This window comes from Pinus tabuliformis, chromosome 8 (assembly GCF_031772625.1).
Source record: "Pinus tabuliformis cultivar Carrire ecotype Pingquan chromosome 8, CPIR1, whole genome shotgun sequence".
NCBI classification, from domain to species: Eukaryota; Viridiplantae; Streptophyta; class Pinopsida; order Pinales; family Pinaceae; genus Pinus; species Pinus tabuliformis.
Window position 1 is genome coordinate 796,160,232 of NC_142294.1, and position 17,195 is coordinate 796,177,426.

The following is a 17,195-nucleotide window of genomic DNA, read 5'->3' on the forward strand; positions in this document are numbered from 1 at the left end:
TTGGGCCTTGCCCTTCCACATTCACATAGATACATAAAAAAAAGTGGTGGGAGAAGCATTGGGAGAAAATTGAAGGTAAATTTTCGATATGCTATCTATTTCATTGATAAAAATTATCTGAGGATGAACTCAATTACACAGTCACCAAAAAAGAACTTTTGTCTATTATGCATTCTTTGAATAAATTCAAATATCCATTATTTGGTATCAAGTTTTTGTGCACAATGATCATGAATCCATTAAGTACTTGATGAATAAACTTGATTTCAATGCTAGAATTATTATATGGTTATTTTTGTTACAACAATTTGATCTAACCATTGTTGATAAGCCAGGGAAAGCAAATGTTGTTGCAAATTTCTTGTTTAGACTAATCCTGTCTACAGAGAATGAAGATATGGTGGATGAATAACTTCTATATAAACACCTATTCACCATATGATTGTTGTCACCTTATTTTACTGATATGAAAAAATTCTTGGCCAGTTTCCTTCTAACTTGTCATTGAAATAAAAGAGAAAAATTGTGAGGAAAAGTGATCCTTATACTTGTATTGGGGGCAACCTCTTCATATTAGGGCATGATCGAATCTTAAGGAGATGTGTACTAAGATAAGATGAACTCTATGAAATTTTCTCATCATGTCATAATGGACATTATGGGGGCCATTTTGTTGTTAAGAGGACAACCTACAAGATTCTTTAGGCATGGTACTATTGGCCTATCCTTCATCAAGATGCCAGGAGGTAAACTTCACAACATGATGAGTTCCAGAGGATATAGAAATCTACTCTGAGGGATGAGATGCCCCTGCAACCTCAAGTGACTTTCGAGCCATTTGAGAAGTGGGGCATGGACTTCATTAGACCTATTGACCCCCCATTTGGACAAAAAAAGTATATCATTGTGTGCACAAATTATCTAACTAGGTGGGCTGAAGTAAAGGAAATCATGAAAACAACAAAATATAAAGTAGTAGAGTTATTAAAGGAGAACATTTTATAAAAATTGGGCTTCCTAAGGGAACTAGTGACAGATCAAGGTGCTCAATTCACTTCCAATTCGATACAGGGGATAATGAGGTGGCATCACAACAAACATAGAAGACCTACTCCATATCATCCTCAAGAAAATGGGCAAGTGGAACTAACCAATAGAGCATTGGAAAACATTTTGAATAAGGTTGTTAGTAGTAGCAAGAAAGATTGGGCAGACAGGGTTGTTGAGACCACTTGGGCCTACAATGCTACTTGGAAGAGCACTAATGGATTCACTCCCTTTGAGTTATTCTATGGAAAGAAAAACCCATTTTTTATTGAATTTGAGTACAATACATTGATAATGGATGAACAACTTAATTTGGACATCAAAAAAGACCGGGAAGAGAGATTATAACAACCAAAGTATCTTCATGAACTCAAGATGCATAATCTTATACACATTTAAGTGTTTCAATTACAAGGGAAATTTTGTCATGATAAGCACATGAAGACTACGACCTTCCAAGAGGGTAATTGGGCCCTCTTTTCTGATTCTAGGTTAAAATATTTCAAATGGAAACTCATGACCTAATGGTTGGGTCCCTACTTGGTGGAGAATTACCAAGATATTGGATTAGTCAGATAAGGAAAATTAGTGAAGAAAAATTCGGCTTCTACTGAATGGTTATAGATTAAAGTTTTATAGGAAGGCCCTCTCAAGGGATGATTTCATGAATATAATAGGAATATAGTAGAATTTGATTGAGAGAATCAAATATCTCAATCCATTTAGACCTTAATCAAGAATTAAGAAGAAGAAGAAAACAAAAAAGAGAAGAAACCCTAGGTGAAAACCTCCCTTGAGGCACTTGAGGCAGACCTAATTAGGCTGAAAACCTCAATGAGGTAACTCGTGGGCCTCAGAAGAAAAATGAAAAATAAAAAATAAGAAAATAAGAAGAAAAAGATGAACCAAGATACAAAGCGTCTTCTCTGTTTTATCTATTTTAATAGTGAATAAGGTACAACAAATTTCTAGAAGCATTCAATTAGATAATCTCATAGTCCAAGCAATGACCTTAAAAATACTCAACAAGCTTCTTTGCATCCATCCCACTCATTCTCACACTTTTTTCTAAGACTTCTTTATCATTTCCAAGTCCCTTCTATTCATTTCAATCACTATCCTGAATTTCTACAGGAGAGTTTATGTATTGCTACAATAAACTACCAAGCACGGGAAAGGGGTGTATAACTGAAGTTTTCCATCTGTGGGAAAGGGAGAAGGTCTATGGAAGCCCATAGCACCTACACGTTCCAACCTTTAACTTTCTCAATATTGTTCCACTAACCACAAAAAAATCCAACCTTTCCATTTTCATTTCCTTATTACTAACAAATAATGCCTCTCGATCACCACAAGCAACCTACCCTTAAATTATAAGAATTTTTAAAGGCCATAGCTATGGGAAATTAGAGCCCGAGGAGCTTATGTGGATGCTACAAGTAAACACACAATTGTGTAGCAGTTTGTAGAATCCCCAGATGCCCAAATTTGTAGCATCAATCGAATGAGATTTGAAGACCACCATGTTCCAGGAACTATAAAAACAAGCCTAAGAACCTACAATATCTCATGTAGGTTGCTATAGGATCGTCAATCACCAACAATCAACAACACAAAGTCAACCACAACAACAATACTCTAATCATCTGAACGAGAAAAATAGTAACAAGAATAAAAACTCCAGAGCACCTCCACAAGAAATAAGAGAAATAGTGAAGCCTCCAAGAGTCATCCCAAACAGCTTCAAAACCATCAAATACAACTTTAGTAGTCACATTAGTAGCCTCAATACCACCTACAAAGACACATCAAGGGTAAGGCCTAGGAATGCAATCCTCACAACCTCTTCTACAAACTTATTTTAGCTTGAAAAAATGTTGCAAGTGTATGGAGGAAAAGGTTTTATAGACAAAATTTAGTATATCACTCTCAAACATATTTAGAAGTCAAATACAATCCTCTCCAACATCACCCATGCATGTGAAAGAAAAAAATAAAAAAGGGAAGATAAATTAAGGAGGTGGGTCAATGTTCCTACTTGTTACTAAATATGATGGGGGACAACTCACACAACGCGTTGAGGCCATAACCTCAATTAAAAACCACATAAGTCAAGCCTCCAAATCTAATATTGTGTGAAAATTCTATTTTAAGCACCAAGAAGGATCACTAGTACTACATAAGGTTGATACAACCAAGATATTTTGTACGCAAGCCACTATAAGAAGTTATAGGGTTTTGCAAACTGGGGCTACAGGAAGATCACAGGGTTCTATAGGATGCTCTATTTTGGACATAATTTTGATCAAACCTTGAATAAAAAAGAAAACCATCAGGAAGTTGTAAGTACAAATTTTCCTCACAATCATTTGATATAGGAACATAAGAAAATGCTTCAATTATCATAAAAAATACTATTTAATTATCACACTTTCAAAAACAAAAAAGGAAAAGCAGTGAATAAACTCAGTATTTATATCATAAACATGGTGGGATCAAATAAGAGTGTGTATTGTGCAAGGAAGAAGTACATTTTTAATTTTTTCTTCCCCTTAGCCTTGTAGAGAAAATTTTAAAATTTGCCTTTGTTTCAAAAACTTCTACTACACAGGAAACCCTAGGTTCTCTTAGCAACAAAGGGAAAACTCATTGTTTCACTTTGATAAGAGTTTAATGAATCCATTGGTGGGGGATTCAATAGATAGGAATGGACAGAACTCTTCAAGATCCATCAACATCTTGATTTTAGGAACATTTTTGCAAATTTTCAATGGTTAGGGCTTTTGGAGAGGTTAAAGGGTTTGGATGATGAAATTTCCTAAGAATTTTCCTTAAACCACTAGTAGCAAAAGGGGCATGACGATATCATTGTATTTAGAGTAGGGTCTCCACATTTCCCATGGAAGTAAAATGGAACAAAGAAGAGATACCTAATGCCACGAAAACAAAGAATAACTTCTTTCTTCAGGATAAGCAACCCATAGAAGATAATAATAGAATAAGGAAGGAAATCCTTCCCTATCCTTGGGATGAAGTGACCTACCATATGCTAAAGTATATCTCATGTGAAGGGAGGCTTAATATTGTGTATTCATACCAATTTAAATTGATCTATTAGCTCAAATTCCAAGAATACTTTCCTTTCCAAGAGAGGTTGAGCATCCCTCACTTCCTCCTTCATTCTATTGAAGGAATGAGCCTAAGGGTGAAAGGAAGGAAACACTAGTACTTAGCTCACCATGGGATGAAAATTTGATAGTCTTGGATGCTTTAGAAGACCTAAAAAATCCTATTTCTTCAATTGATTTTATAGATATGGACAAAGAAGCCTTTCTAGAGACTCAAGCCCAATGTTAGCTAGGGATACAAGGGGTAGAAACAGAGGAGGAAATTAAAGAATAAATAGAAGGGGAAATTGATATTGAAGAAGAAAAATCAAAAGGAAAATCATATGAGGAGATAGAGAAGGAATAAATAGGAAGAATAGAGCCACAAGTTGAGGGAGAAACAAAGACAAAAGTGGCTAAGGAAGAGCTAGCCAAGATTAATTTGACAGAACCAGAAGCCAAGAGTCCCAAGAAGCTATTGGGACATCCTCTATGCGACTAAAGAAAAGAAAAATGGGAGAGAAAGAAACCACTTCAGAGGAGAATTTAGAGGAGAGAATTTTTACCACCCTAGTAGCATTAATCACCCTCTAATTAAAACCAAATGGATAAATCAAAGGGAAAACCCTCGATACTTCAAAAATATAAATATTAATAGAATAAGGCAATGGAAGCCTCAACCACCTTCTCCAACACCAATCACTATTGAAGAATTGGTTAGCCATCAGGAGGAAGAACCCAAGAAGGAGAAGAAACAAGAAGTTGAAATAACCTCCAAATCAATCAGGGGGAAAAAACCACATGATCAACAAAAAGGGATAAGAACTAAGGAAAAAATGCTTCCTGAACAACCCACCAAGCTACAAGAGGAAACTCTGAAGCTACATGAAGAAATTGTAAGACTACAAGAATAAACTGATAAGATACAGGAAGGGACTATGGAGTTACAGGAATAGAATCACGAACTACAAGAACATAATCCTAACCCTCAACCTGACCTAAATTCTTATTATGCTTGGATTGAGGCAGGGAAGGTTCTTCCTACCCACTTTGTAGTTTAGCTATTCTTTGAATTAGAGAAAGAGAGGAGTAGGACTTATAGATGGATGCATATTGACAAGTCAAAAGGGGTTGAATATGTTGGTATTATGGAGGAGAAGATGAAGAAAATGGGGGAGGAGATGGTTGTACTCAAGTTCAAAAATAAAATTTAAGGGACCATCTACAAAAATAAAATAAAGTGCTAAAAGCCCAATTGCAACAATCTCAAAGGCTCCTACAGGAGAAATAAGAACAACTTGCCACAATGGCTAGTCTATCCATGGAAGCCATACATTGTAGCCACCCATCAAAATCATATTTCCTATTCCTAAAAGACCAATGGTACCAGTTCCAAATTAGGAAATTGGCCCAAAAAGGTTCTTTTCCTTTCCAAGATATCAGAAAGTTCATTATTTTTTTTCCAAAATGTAGCATTGAAGATAGCGTCGGGATTGCATAATTTTATATACATAACCTAGTAATGAGTAATATGAATATTTGAGACCCCTTTTCTCAGCTAGCTGATGTTCAACTCATGGCCTTAGCTTCCTATCTAAACCATGAGAAAACCAGTGAAAAAGGAATCAACAGAATCATGACCAAGGAGGTAGAAAAGCCACTCTTGATCAGGCTAGAACTATAAAATATTGGTATCATTGTTGATAAACATGGAGTCATAGCAAATGATAAAAAAATGGCAATTTTCGATAAGGGAAAACAAGAATAGTCCATTGCTTAATTTGAAGACACTTTCATATTATTAGGAGATGAAATCATTCAAGCATGCCAAAGGAGGTGGCATATCTTACCTCACAACTTGAGAATAAGAGGATATCATTCACCAGAGAGGTTGAGATATGCATTCGCTAGGACACCTATATAAAAGGATCATAAAAAGTCTTGGAGTTCAATGAAATGGACTCAAACTCAATCCTCCTCTACTATTGGTCCTATAGGAAAATAAGGATCAGGCAGAGGAAAAAAAGGATTTCATCCAAATGGGGCCACCACTTCTAAAACAACTTGGGATGTTAGACAAGCCACTAGGGAAATAAATGAGTTATAGCTAGAAGACTAGGTTTCTCAAAGGACAAGAAACATTCTCAGTAGTGGGGTATGATGGGACTCCCAAATAGGTATAATTGAAGGCCCATCTGACCATCCTTCGACATAATTAACCTTTCCTTATGCATTTGATAATGTCTTTTACAAAATTTAATGTGTTCAAAGGAGGGTGTTGTAACGGCTAAAACCACCCTCCAAAATTTTGTCTTATCCTATTTTGGAGCCTCCCTACCAACCTTATACAACACTTTGTCTTGCTTTGTCAGGTACTCAAGCTTCAGTGATTTCCTCGCAAAAAGGAAGCCTGTTGATCACAGTTGATCCATTTTCCTAACAAGCTGCTCATCTGGCCTTAGTCCAACTACAGGCTGAGCAGCTTCCCAGTGAAATTTGTGCATTTCTGGAGGGCAACCAACCTTCCCTCTAGGAATTGCACAACTCCCTCTGACAGCCTGCTGGGCTTCAGGATTGCGCAATCTTGCTAGCCAACCCTCCCAGTAGGATTTGCTCAATTTTTCCCATCAACAAGTTGTTCAGCCTAGGATTTGCACAAATCTAGGCAGAAGTCAACTATTGGGCCCAAAAATTGCGCAATCCCCTTGGGCAGTCAACCCAGATTATAGTCAGGAATGCGCATTTTTCCCAAGCAGTTGAAGACTAGCATGCATGGACAGTCCGGTTGACCAGTTCCACCTAGAACTCAATCAGGAATGCACATTTTTCCCAAGCAGTTGAACACTAGCATGCATGCAAAAGGCATCCCATGATTTAGGAAGCTATTTTTAGCAGTCGGGGGTTACATGAAAAGTTGTTTAGAAGTTTTCCTCCAGGTGTCGCTTTTTCCTAGATTTGTGGCATGCACGTCTTGAGACCAAACTTATTTATTCGACGCATCAGAGCTCATTCATTCACATCGATAATGGATCTTTGACATCTCACAGCACATCCAGGACTCTTCGACACATCTGGCTCATCTATTCACGGGTAAGTGGCCTCAACTTTTCTTTTTCATCATTTCTATCACTTTTTGTGTGTTTGCTTGTGTGAGTGTTATTTTCTTGATTACTTTGAATTCCTGTTGTCATTTAAATATAGTCTATCTTGTTCTAGCTCTGTTTCAATTTTTGTTTCTATCTTAGTGCTATCGCATGCATGAAACTGTTTTGCACATACATTTTCCCGACTGGTGAATGACCTCACCCACATGCATGTTAATCTGTTTTCTCAATCTTCCATTCATGTTTTGCATGCACTATTTATCAATTCTGCTATCACTTAGTGTCACCATGCATTTCATCGACTTACTTACTTTCAGTTGCCCGTCGACGAGTTGGGCCAACCTTGGCCTGGTATCTTCCTTCATCAAGGCTTCTTTGCGCAATCTACAGAAGGAAGGCTCACCTTCCTCTCTATATTTGTGCATTCTAGCCCAACACTGGCCTCCTGGGCTGAATTGTGCATTTTTGGAGGTCAGTGATTACTTGGCCCAAAAATTTGTGCAAAATTGTCCCTGAGACAGTAGTCTTTCACAGCTGGAATCGCGCATTGTGTAATACTAGCAGCCAACTTCCCAATTGGATTGTGCATTTTAAAGACCCTACAGCTAGTTCAGCCTCCCATTCATTCCATACCACCTTTTGCATAGTTCTGGAAAATAGTCACTCAACCTCCCAATGAAATTTGCGCAATATTGCTCATCAGTTCCCCAGGTATGTGCTATGACCTTCCCCGGATTTTCTTTGTTTTCACTGACATATTTCTTGCCATGCATGCTGCTTGTTTCCAGATCTTTCAGCTGTTCATATGTCTCAATGGCTTCCAAGGGAAAAATATCCTAGGACACTGATGGTGTTGCAGTTGGAACAAGAGTTGAACAAGTGTCCTCTAGCATGCTGATCTATGAAGATACGAAGCTGTATCTAGAAAATGACATCAAACTAAAGTGGTAAGAGGTGAATGAAACATTCACAGGTACTTTTGGGGAAGACCTTGAAGACCGTCAAGTGTACGTGAACATTTATAAGTCTGGCCTGTACTAGATTTCATGCAAATACCCCACATTCCCATGTGCGGATATGATTCACTAAATCATCTCTCACACTAGCCTCGAGACAATGACCTTGAGCAGCATTAGTGGGATGAATTTTGCAACCTTCTGGGCATGATATTACAATGAGATGTATCAAATGGATGAGGCCATGACTGTCATGACCCCTTCTTTCATCTTGCCCAAAAGAAGAGGCCACTCCAAAGATATTCTGAAGGATTGGGTAAAGGAGCTAGCTCATTTCAAGATGACCCCTAATCATATCTATAAGATGAAGATATTGAGTAGGGCATACCAATACTTGGTCATATTCACATGTCAACTGAGTGGCCAAGCAAGCACTAAGACCTTCCCTTAGAGTTGGGTGGTCACGTTGAACCAGCTGGCTATAGAAGGAAGACCATGCAACTGGTCCGACATACTGGCTCATCAGTTGAAGGAGCAAGTCATGAAGGCTCGACAGTCACCCGAAGGCATGCATGCAAAGATTTATATGTCCGCAGACATTCTAGATGCAGTTTGTGCCTGACATGAGTTCCCAGGCTTAGAGTGGGCATGGTCACTGATGGAGACTGTTGTGAGCACATATTTCAAGATATTCTCTGAGTGAAGCTTCAGAGGAGTGATCAAACGACTGTCCGACCATCTTGTTGCCCAATGTACAGGTTGATACTCGAACATGATCCACACTGCTGTTAGAAGAAGCGATGAAGTTGTTGTTAGGCATTGCAAATTGGTATGCCTCACCAAATGACACATTCATCCGAGTGTTCAGTGCAATGAAGCCTCTGGATGTTCTGCCAAATTTTGCTTTGGACGTGCTTGTCATGCAGGAAGTAGCATATCATATTTCAGCAGGATTAGAAGCTAGGCTGCAATGGAAGAAGAAGGCACCCATTTGACCTCCGAAGCTGAACAAATGAGGAAGTACCCATTCGACCTCCGAAGCTTCAATCCGTATGATCCACATTGCATTATGAAGGATCACTTCATGAGAGTTCTGTTCAATTGGATCCATGAGGCAATTCACTGGGCCAAGGAAGACTCATGGAGGTATTGTTAACATCATTCCAAACCCAATGAACAGGCCAATTTCACCATAGAATGGTTAGCACAACAGCATGAAGCAGCACCATGGAGAACAGGAGGAATAGTAGCAACAACAGAGGAAACAGATTCAAGCGTACCTACGCACAACAAAGGGAAGAGAAAGATTGTCGATTGCAAGCAAGAGGGACAAAGCTGCAAGTTTCAAGCAAATCCACTTATAGAATAAGCTGCTATGGCTTTTCAATAGAAGAGGTAGCAGTGTGACAAGCAAATCGTGCGAAGGAAGAGGGATCAAAAGAGAATGGAAGAAGTAGAGAAGGAGTTGCGTGAGATGATGGAACAACTCCGAAAAGAACAAGAGCTGCGAAAACATGAGAAGGAAGCGCAATAGCAGTAGATTCAGCAAGAGGCACATCACATGCAGATAGATGAAGCAACACCCATACAAGTAGTTGATTCTTCTGAATCACTGGCATCAAGTGAATAGGGTGAACCCTTGGAGGGGCAAGACTTTGCTCATGAGATAGAATAGGATTTTGAATAGTTGGATGCAGAGATGGAGCAGCAGGAGTTGGGATAGGATACCGACTTCATGCCTCACCACAGAGAGGTTAGCTTGCCTGATTCCATGCATCTAGATGATGAGAAAGTCTCCAATGACCAAGGATCCACTAAGATCCTTGGTGGTCAGCTGGAAGTAGAGATGTGCAACGACTCCTTTGATGAATCCCAACATAGAGTTGTGCACCTTGACAGAGTACTAACTCCGGAAGACCGAAGATCCCCTACGCAAGTTGAAGAACAAGTGATCATGACTGATGTGCACAAGGACCCAACTGCTTTGGCTGATGCAACTAGAGTGTATGCCGAAGCCTTTAGCTCCAGCATTCGCTTCCTCATAGCTAAGAATGAGTGAATGGACAAGGAACTACAGGTGACCATGTAGGGAGTGTTATAGGTCTATTTGGGCACATCACTCCCATCATTCAGATCAGTACTTTTAGGGCTCATCAAACCCTAATTCAGTTGCTACATGCCCTAGACAAGTCATCACTTTGAACGCCTCCTTCCCTGAACATTTCCTGGCCTGAAGCCCTCCAGAAATGCCTCCTTGAGGGACCAACACAACCTTGCTTAGGGGTAAATGTGCTTCAGTGCAGGTAGGCCCATGTAAGGGTGCATTTTAGTGCACTTAGGCCCAATTTAACTTGCGTTAGGCAAGATTGAGCAAATTCTTCATAGTGTTCTGGGAATATTCTTATCTTCTGGAGAATTCTAGAAGATTCCCACACTTATCATCTCATATGAGCTCGAAATTGGATAGGGAATGAGTTAAGTAACCTCCTATCCTCTCATCCCTTCCTCCATGGAAACTAACTCTAAGTTTGGAAGGCAATTCAATACCCTCATTTATGACCAAACCACCTCCGTTTTCCTATAAATTGAGCACTCATCTAAGTGATCAAGGGTTGGACTGTGAGAATTTGTAAGCAGATACTGTTGGTATGAGGTTTGAGATTGTAAGCAAGTATTGTTATGATGTCGAAGTGTTGTGCTTATGGTGTGATGAAGGATGGAACTCAAGCTGGATGAGTGACATGGGATCATACTTCTTGGTTGTAACTGTTCCTTCTCCTTAATAAAGTTGTTTACACCCTTTCCCATATTCTTGTCTTTATGTATGATGATTATATGTGTAAATGCTTTCGATTCCATTTGCTTAGAGTAGATAGATCTCTTGCTTTGATTGGTTTTGGTCCTCTGTTTATGATTGCAGGTATTTGTCAAATGGATTAAGTTCAAGAAGGAGCGATGGGAGCTATACAAAGGAGACAAAGGGAAAGCAAAAGATAACAAGTAGGTCCCTTGTCTTATTTATCTTCTATAGAAAAAGGTTAAAATCTTTAAATCTGTTGTTCTAGGTGTAGCTACCCACCTAGGGAAATTGTATTTATCCATAGATACAAAATTCCACATAACAAATTGGCGACTCCACTAGGGAATGATCATCATTCCGTGTAGTTTACCTTGATCCTAGTACACCTTAGTAGACTTTTCTTTCTTCCATTTATCTTGTTTCATCCTTTTTGAAGTGTTTCTTGTTAAACATTGTGCTTGAAAGCCCCTAGAATGGCCTCTCTGGCACTAGCGCAAGCTTGGGTAGGACACAGAGTGTTGTAGAGCACCTTTGGCTTGAGGATAGTGCTCTGAACTGCACTATCTCCTATTCAAGGCTGCGCTAATCCTCTTGTCAAAAATCCCATCTTTGACTTGATTTTTCCCAAATTTCCTTCTGTTTTTGCTTGCTGAAAGATCAATGATTGTTATATCTCTGAAATCAATTTGTGTTTCCTTTCCTAGCCCTACTTTGGCCTTGATTGTTTAGTTTTTATTAAATGATTTATTTATCATTATCAATTCATTGTCAAATTTAGTTTATAGTCAATTAATCTTTGTTCAAAAGAAAGTGTCGTAAAATTCTTCATTTCTTTTGAAAAGGAACTGTCGTAAAGTCTTCGTTCCTGCAAAAATATTGATTGATTGTATGTGAATTAGTTTCCTTTTGTTCATTTCAAACATTAAGGGAATTGAAAAGAAAAACTTGCATTGTGCATTGAAAAATTTTGAGTGTGCTCATAGGAATAGTTTAGGGAAATTGCATTAGATGTGCTCTTTCTTCTTTGATTAAAAGAATCTCATTGTTCTATCCCTACTAGCTAAGGTTTTCATTTTTCAAATTGAATGAAAAGAATTCTTATCATATTAGTTGCATTCTAGGAATTTCAAAGACATCATGTGGTGAACCTTGAAAGAAAAATTCTTAATCAAGATCAACTTAAAATTAACCTCAATTAACCTAATGGAGCATTGTCACCTAACACATAACATTTAGAGGTCTAGGCTAGAGATGTGTTCCAGCGTCGTAAAACATAGCAATTGTCACTAACTTGTCTGCAATACATTCCGAGTGTGATACCTCATTCCATGTACGTAAGTATATCGTAGCTTGTCCACGTACATTCGGGTATATAGGGCGGTGTTACAATACGTAAAATATAAAGGAATGCTCTCACTGTGTGGTTTCGCATTAGACAGCACTAACACAAATTGGGCCTCCATGTACACCGTGATACACCGAGTCGGCTACCTTGTACACTGTGATACATTGAACACAACATTCAGGGAGATTGCCTACACATACGTTAAGTCCTTAGTTTACTAAGGCAGTATATTACAGTTCACAGTTACTTGGTAATCCTTTTGCCTAGATTATCCCTCTTTTGTTTTGTTTTTCTATTTTGATTAAAATAAAATTAATTGACTGTGGATAACATCCTCCACGCTCACTCCTTAGTTGATCTTAGGTTGAGACATATGGCAACAACTCCGGAGTCCACCGATCAAGGAGTTCCTTTTGATGGGAATCCTAGTCCTTTTCCTCATTTCAGAAATTTGGTGCTCCTTATATGGCTACATTGTCCTTTCCGAGATTTACCATTGGCTTACCAGTATGGTTGTTTTCAACCTCCTTGGTTCAAAATGTTATGATTTCTCCGTAATCAAGTACTCCTCCACTTGGACAAAATCAACCTCCAGTTGATCCCAGAGTTGACCCTTTGCCTTCTTCGTCGGTTGTTTCTTCCTCCCCTTCTTCCTCTTCTCTTGGTGAGAGTATTGACACTAATAACCAGGTGGCTAAGAAGAAGAATAAAGGGAAGAAGAAGAAAATTCAGCAGGGGGAAACCAAGAAACCATTGCTTTGAATGCAACTTCTGATGAGAAACTATCCGATAAGCCTCACAAAGTTCAATATCCATGCAAAATTTGTACAGGAGACCATATTCTTCAAAATTGTCATGATATTCCTCAAATTTTAGAAGAATGTTCTTCTCGTTCACATCATCCTTTGTCATCAACTTCTGGAGATCATGTTGGTGACACACCATCAATTAGTGGTAGTAAAGTTCATGGAAAGAAAGGTAAAGTTAAGTTTCCCTGTAGGTTATGCGAAGGGAATCACCCCATTCACCTTTGTACCTATCTGGATGAAGCCAAAAAGGTGTTGGATAACCATCCTACTTCTCTGCAGTGACTTCCATCTGGCTACAAGAGACTCTCCCTTAACCCTTCACTAGTTGATGAAGTGACTGACCCAAATCAACCGTCGGTCAAATGCAATCTCTCTGAATGTGAATCCCCTGAGTCTATACCAGAACAATCATAGGTCAAGGAAACAATGGACCCGATTTCACCTTCAGTTAATTATACATTTCCCGAAGAGTGTGAATATGGCACCACTCAGGTTCGTTTCATTTCTTCAGATTCCAATGAGCTCAGAGGCAACCCTCCTGTTCCATCAAGACAAGAGGAAAATCCTCCCATTCTCGTAACTCAAGGGGGTAATTATCCCATTCTTACGGTACCTCCTCCAAGTAGTCTGGTCAGTTCTTTTGATTGGAATCGACTAGCAAGATGTTGTTTTCCTCCTTATGTGCCTTTCTAGATCATAGTACAGGTTTGTAATATGATTTTACCTGGCACTATTATAGATGAAGGTGCATCTGTCAGTATACTTTCCTCCACTACTTGGCAAGTGCTTCGTTCACCGCCACTTGTGCCAATTACCTAGAATCTGTTGGCTTTTAACAAAGGAACCATTCAACCATTAGGGATCCTTCCTCAGTTGCCTATTACTTTGGCAGGAAAAATTGTTTATCTCAATGTGATGGTAGTCCCAGGCCCTTTAGATTACTATTTACTTCTTGGGTGTGACCATGTTTATGACATGGGAGTTATTGTTCAACACTCTTTCAAGTGATGTGTTTCCCACATGAAGGCAAAATTATCACCGTTGACCAGCTTTCATTTCCCGGTCCAAATATGGCTTCTAGTCAACCATCTTCCCTAAATGGTCATTTTGTCCCAATGGTATCTTCCCCACCATGGGTCAATTATGTGGCAACCATTTCCATCCCTAAATCAACTGACGATCAATTCTGGGATGTTGTACATTATGTACTAGGGGCATTGGAGCCAGATCTCTCTAACAGATTCCTTGCTATGTATCCCTTCTAGAGCATTATTCTCCCATCTGATGAGAACCTCTTGGAAGTCATGACCTTTTATGGGTCATGAACAAGGAATATGAGGATAGTTATTTTACTGTATCAACCTCATTAAAAAATGAAACAATTTCCATAAGGGTAGTTCATGATCTTGTGTCAACCTCGTTAAAAAATGAAACAAAGGCTATGAGCATATTTCCTTGTCTTGTGTCAAGCTTGTTAAAAAACGAAACAAGGAATCTGAGCAAAGCTCCTTTTCTTGCGTTAAGCTCATTAAAAAATGAAACAAGGTCCCCTGGAGCAAATTTCCAATTCAAGTCTTTGATTAGATCTCGTAAAATCCCAGTCAAGTCTTTCACTTGATCTCGTAAATGAACCTTCATTCCATCCACCTGATAGCCATGAGTAGTCTACTTAGGTGAATGTAATGAATCTTGGGGGGCATGCACCTAGAATCTATTCATCATGTTGGGGGCATGTAAACTGAATCCAAGCATAGGTTTTCATTTCAAGCTTGTGTAAAAATGAAACTAAATCCAAGCATAGTTTTCTATTTAAAGCTTGTGTAAACATGAAACTGAATCCAAGCATAGTTCCCTATGGTTCAATCTTGTGTAAAATGAACCCATCTCCAGTTTAACCCATCTCCATTTGTACAATTTCTTTACACAGATGGTCATCCTATCATGGGTCTATATCTATAGACGACTATCTATGTACATGTAATGAAAAGTTTATATGCTGAACATGGGTATGCCTTCCCTCAGCAATTCATGAAAAATCCAAAATATCATGATATTATGTATTGTAATTGATGCAGGTCACCATCCACTTCGGAACCTCCTCATCACATCGTAAAGCATATCACTCGACATTATCATTTTTGACTTCATGCTTTAGGGGGCAAATGTTACAGGTCTATTTTGGCACATCACTCCCATCATTTAGATCAGTGCTTTTAGGGCTCATCAAACCCTAATTTAGTTGCTACATGCCCTAGACAAGTCATCACTTTGAATGTCTCCTTCCCTGAAAGTTTCCTGGCCTGAATCCCTCTAGAAATGCCTCCTTGAGGGACCAGCACAGCCTTGGTCAGGGGTAAATGCACTTTAGTGCAAGTAGGCCCATGTAAGGGTGCATTTCAATGCACTTAGGCCCGCTTTGACCTGCGTTGGGCGAGATTGAGCGAATTATTCATAGGTTTTTGGGAATATTCTTATCTTATGCATAATTCTAGAAGATTCCCACACTTATCATCTCCTATGAGCTCAAAATTGGATAGGGAATGAGTTAAGCAACTTCGTATTCTCTTATCCCTTCCTCCATCGAAACTAATTCTAAGTTTGGAAGGCCATTCAATACCCTCATTTATGACCAAACCACCTCCATTTTCCTATAAATTGAGCACTCATCTAAGTGATCAAGGGATGGACTTTGAGAATTTGTAAGGAGATACTGTTGGTGTGAGGTTTGAGATTGTAAGAAAGTATTGTTATGCTACCGGAGTGTTGTGCTTATGGTGTGATGAAGGATGGAACTCAAGTTGTATGAGTGACATGGGATCAGACTTCTTGGTTGTAACTCTTCCTTCTACTTAATAAAGTTGTTTACACCTTTTCCCATATTCTTATCTTTATGTATGATGATTATATGTGTAAATTCTTTCGATTCCATATGCTTATAGTAGATAGATCTCTTGCTTTGATTGGTTTTTTTCCTCTGTTTATGATTGCAGGTACTTGTCAAGAAGATTAAGTTTGAGAAGCAGTGACGGGAGCCATACAAAGGAGACAAAGAGAAAGAGAAAGATAAAAATTAAGTCCCTTGTCTTAATTATCTTCTATAGAAAAAGGTTAAACTCTTTAAATCTATTGTTCTAGGTGTAGCTACCTACCTAGGGAAATTATATTTATCCGTAGATGCAAAATTCAACATAATAGGGAGGAGACTTGGTGACAATGTCTGCCTGAGCTGAATTGAAGAAGGAAATACCGAAGGAAGTGTTGTCCTTAGACACATTATGTGAGTATCATACTCCAAGTTCCATACCGTGAATCAAGCAGTCATTCATCTTCACTGATGGCAGCATCCATGTGTGAGAAGAGCTCACATCTTGAAGAACATACATGTTGTTGTTGATAACATGCGAGCATGGACGATGAAGTATAAAGGAGCCCCACTTCATTTTCCAAAGATGATGAAGGCCAATGTGGTCAAGCTGCAAGCACGTATCCGAAGTCAGATTCAGAAATATGAGGACCTACCGCAACTCATGACTGGAATACAAGCTTCCCATGCATGAGTATTTAAGAGCATGGAGGTTGTTGTGCACACATATTGGATTCCATCACTTGGGACTCTCACCCAAGCGAAGACCAAGAAGCAGGGCCAACAGGAGCTTGACTCGTACTTCGACGAGTTGATGTGCGTCGCCACCAATCTAGACTTTCTTATCAGTGTAGACATCATGTGCAAGTAAGTTGCTGGTCTGGCCACATTGAGGACAATGATGCGCATGCTTTCAGATGAGTTGGATAGAGGAGCCCAAGTAGTGTACCCAGATGCCATGGAGTCAAGGTTTAGGTTCTAGACAAATGTCACAGTGGAACACACAGACACTATCAGAGACTACCAATCTTGGCACCAATATGTTACTATTGATTAGCATGAGGATGTCCAGTAGTTGGACTTCTATAGTTGTCTAAGTCAAAGTGGTGTCTAGTTTGGCTTATTCAAGCCATTGTTCACATGGGTAAATGTGCATTGTAATGT